Raw genomic sequence first — 4,871 nt, 5'->3', positions numbered from 1 at the left:
AGTCCCACACACTGCTAGAAGGCCAAATATTTTTTCAGAGCTAGATGCAGATAAAAATTATTTTTAATTTGCAACCTGATGGAGGTCAGTATAGATGGACTAATAGAGAAAGTCCCACACACTGCTAGAAGGCCAAATATTTTTTCAGAGCTAGATGCAGATAAAAATTATATTCAATTTGCAACCTGATGGAGGTCAGTATAGATGGACTAATAGAACAAGTCCCACACACAGCTAGAAGCCCAAATATTTTTTCAGAGGTACTGTAGATGCAGATAAAAATTATTTTTAATTTGCAACCTGATGGAGGTCAGTATAGATGGACTAATAGAGAAAGTCCCACACACTGCTAGAAGGCCAAATATTTTTTCAGAGCTAGATGCAGATAAAAATTATATTCAATTTGCAACCTGATGGAGGTCAGTATAGATGGACTAATAGAACAAGTCCCACACACAGCTAGAAGCCCAAATATTTTTTCAGAGGTACTGTAGATGCGGATAAAAATTATTTTTAATTTGCAACCTGATGGAGGTCAGTATAGATGGACTAATAGAGAAAGTCCCACACACTGCTAGAAGGCCAAATATTTTTTCAGAGCTAGATGCAGATAAAAATTATTTTTAATTTGCAACCTGATGGAGGTCAGTATAGATGGACTAATAGAGAAAGTCCCACACACTGCTACAAGGCCAAATATTTTTTCAGAGCTAGATGCAGATAAAAAATATATTCAATTTGCAACCTGATGGAGGTCAGTATAGATGGACTAATAGAACAAGTCCCACACACAGCTAGAAGCCCAAATATTTTTTCAGAGGTACTGTAGATGCAGATAAAAATTATTTTTAATTTGCAACCTGATGGAGGTCAGTATAGATGGACTAATAGAGAAAGTCCCACACACTGCTAGAAGGCCAAATATTTTTTCAGAGCTAGATGCAGATAAAAATTATTTTTAATTTGCAACCTGATGGAGGTCAGTATAGATGGACTAATAGAGAAAGTCCCACACACTGCTAGAAGGCCAAATATTTTTTCAGAGCTAGATGCAGATAAAAATTATATTCAATTTGCAACCTGATGGAGGTCAGTATAGATGGACTAATAGAGAAAGTCCCACACACTGCTAGAAGGCCAAATATTTTTTCAGAGCTAGATGCAGATAAAAATTATATTCAATTTGCAACCTGATGGAGGTCAGTATAGATGGACTAATAGAACAAGTCCCACACACAGCTAGAAGCCCAAATATTTTTTCAGAGGTACTGTAGATGCAGATAAAAATTATTTTTAATTTGCAACCTGATGGAGGTCAGTATAGATGGACTAATAGAGAAAGTCCCACACACTGCTAGAAGGCCACATATTTTTTCAGAGGTAGATGCAGAAAAAAATATATTCAGTTTGCAACCTGATGGAGGTCTGTATAGATGGATTAATAGAACAAGTCCCACACACAGCTAGAAGCCCAATATTTTTTCAGAGGTAGATGCAGAAAAAAATATATTCAGTTTGCAACCTGATGGAGGTCAGTATAGATGGTCTAATACAACAAGTCCCACACACAGCTAGAAACACAATATTTTTTCAGAGGTAGATGCAGAAAAAAATATATTCAGTTTGCAACCTGATGGAGATCTGTATAGATGGATTAATAGAACAAGTCCCACACACAGCTAGAAGCCCAATATTTTTTCAGAGGTACATGCAGAAAAAAATATATTCAGTTTGCAACCTGATAGAGGTCAGTATAGATGGACTAATACAACAAGTCCCACACACAGCTAGAAGCCCAATATTTTTTCAGAGGTACATGCAGAAAAAAATATATTCAGTTTGCAACCTGATGGAGGTCAGTATAGATGGACTAATACAACAAGTCCCACACACAGCTAGAAGCCCAATATTTTTTCAGAGCTAGATGCAGAAAAAAATTATATTCAATTTGCAACCTGATGGAGGTCAGTATAGATGGACTAATAGAATGATGCTATGCCCAAAAGATTTTACTTCACTAGGTGCAGTAAAAAAATTGGTATTCTATACACAGGTGGTATATCTTGCAACACAGATAGGCTACTCCACTGACTAACACACTCTGCAATAGGCCAAAAAGGATTAGCTTTGCTACATTCAGCCAAATGCTGTGAAAAAAACTTGCACAGCACTGGCACAGACCTGCCTGGCAAAAACTGATAGGAACTGATGTAACCTAGTCCTGAAAATGACTCCAATTACAATTAGTCTTTACTCCCACAATCTATCTATTTAAGAGCACAGACCTGCCTTATAAAAGTCGTAGGAAATGCTGTAACCTAGTCCTTAAAAGGACTGCAATCACAACTATTCCCTACTCCCAAGCTATCTGTAGATTTGTGCGAAAATTGGCTTGAAATTAACAAGGTATAGCGCACACAGCAACAGCGGTGCCGTCTAACACGCAGCTGCAGCAGTGAGAAAATGGTGGCGACGGGGAAAATGGCTTGGTCTTATAGGGCAAGGACATGTGACATACACTGCCAATGACACAGCCCTTGCTTGTGTGAAAAAAAGCACTTCGCTACGTGTGTGCGCTGCTGATAGGCTGACAGATTGCACCTCCCCACTGTAAATGCGGGAAAGAGAAAAAAAAAATGGAGATCTTCATTGTTCCTGCAGAGATCCATCCCCTGCCCCTCCCCCCACCCCGCTGTACACTCAAACTGCGTATTAACATTAATTTTCATCATTACTGAGAAAAAATCCAGTTATGATTTTGGTGCACGAACAGTTATCGAACATAACCTCGAACAGCCGAATTTCTCTCAAATTGTTCGTGTTCGCCGAACGGCTCGAACACCGCCCAAAACAGCTCGAATTTGAGATTGGCGAACAGTTCGAGTAGAACAACGCTCATCTCTAATGGCCACTCATTTTTCTTTACTTATCTGCTTTTTTCTTGCCATAATACAAATTCTAACAGACTATTCAGTAGGACTATCAGCTGTGTATCTACCTGACTTCTGCACAACACAACTGATGGTCCCAACCCCATGTATAAGCCAAGAAATCCCACTTATTAAACCTGACAGGGCACACCTGTGAAGTGAAAACCATTTCCGGTGACTACCTCTTGAAGCTCATCAAGAGAATGCCAAGAGTGTGCAAAGCAGTCATCAAAGCAAAAGGTGGCTACTTTGAAGAACCTAGAATATAAGACATATTTTCAGTTGTTTCACACTTTTTTGTTAAGTATATAATTTCACATGTGTTAATTCATAGTTTTGATGCCTTCAGTGTGAATGTCCAATTTTCAAAGTCATGAAAATACAGAAAAATGTTTAAATGAGGTGTGTCCAAACTTTTGGTCTGTACTGTATGTTCACACGTAGCGTTTTTGATGCGGTTTTACACTTTTGCATTGCTTTTAACGGTGAAAAATACATTCACCAGTAAATGTAATTTTAACATTTTATTACCTTTTCTGGCCATGTGGTGTGTGAGACATGATCAGACACATCCTGTTTCATTTTTGAAGGAGGGACTGGGAAAGTCACCAAGCCTATCTTTACAAGGCCATCAGGCGGCCCTTACTGTTGTTAGAGGGCCATCATTCGTTCCTCACTTTTGTTAGAGGGCCTTCACCCGGCTATGCTTTGTTGCTCTCATTATTAAGGAGAGGGTCTACTATAGTGTTATTGCGTATGCAGTGACTGCAAGGGCTGCTAAAAATTTGGACGCACTCCAATACCCCTTTGAAGAGATGTAGAGGAGGGCCTCATTAAAAATTGTTCCCATTATTAAGGAGTGGGTCTCCTATAGTGGTAATGCCCATGCAGTGACTGCAAGGGCTGCCAAAAATTTTGGGCGCACTCCAATACCCCTTTGAAGAGATGTAGAGGAGGGCCTCATTAAAAAAAAATGTTCCCATTATTAAGGAGTGGGTCTCCTATAGTAGTAATGTCCATGCAGTGACCGCAAAGGCTGCCAAAAAATTTAACACACTCCAATACCCCTTTGAAGAGATGTAGAGGACGGCCTAATTAAAACATTTTTGTTCCCATTATTAAGGAGTGGGTCTCCTATAGTGGTAATGCCCATGTAGTGACTGCAAAGGGCTGCCAAAAATTTGGATGCACTCCAATACCCCTTTGAAGAGATGTAGAGGAGATCCTCATTAAAAAAAATTGTTACCATTATTAAGGAGTGGGTCTCCTACACTAAGTGCATGGGCTGAAAAACATTTACCCCTGGGGGGTATACATGAACATACTGTATAACATACAGAATATTAGAGGTAGACCTCTAAAAATATTTCCTACAGGCATCATAAACACACCTAAAAAATTATGTGGGAGCTGTATTATGGTCACCTGGTGGTGGTGGATGAGGAGAAGGAGGAGGACAACATAAAATAGATGAAATCCTAAAGCGTGTATACCCATGTCTGGGTGTGAAAAGGTGCATGGGAATAGACCCCCCAAAAAAACACTGGATTAGACTTTGTTCTACTGATATCATCCGGTGGTGTTGAGAAGTTTTGCCCAATCCAGCCCTTGCTCATTTTGATAAAAGTCAGCCTGTCAGCATTTTCAGTTGACAGGCAGATGCGTCTATCAGTTATAATGCCCCCGGCGTCACTAAAAATCTGCTCTGAAAAAACGCTAGTGGCAGGGCAGGCCAGGACCTCCAGGGCGTAAAAAGCCAGTTCATGCCACTTGTTCAGCTTGGATACCCAATAGTTATAAAGCACAGAGGAATCACAGAGGACGTTGGTATGGTCGGCAAGGTACTACTTCAGCATCTTCCAAACCTTTTCCCTCCTTTACAGAGTACCCCGCGCAGCAGGGCCTGGGCGCTGGGAGGGTCTGAGAAGACTGTCCCACACC

The sequence above is a fragment of the Phyllobates terribilis genome, unplaced genomic scaffold, assembly GCF_046119375.1.
Source record: "Phyllobates terribilis strain yellow unplaced genomic scaffold, ASM4611937v1 Scaffold_1__5_contigs__length_1240528914, whole genome shotgun sequence".
In the NCBI taxonomy this organism is placed as follows: domain Eukaryota; kingdom Metazoa; phylum Chordata; class Amphibia; order Anura; family Dendrobatidae; genus Phyllobates; species Phyllobates terribilis.
This window is presented reverse-complemented; position numbering follows the sequence as displayed.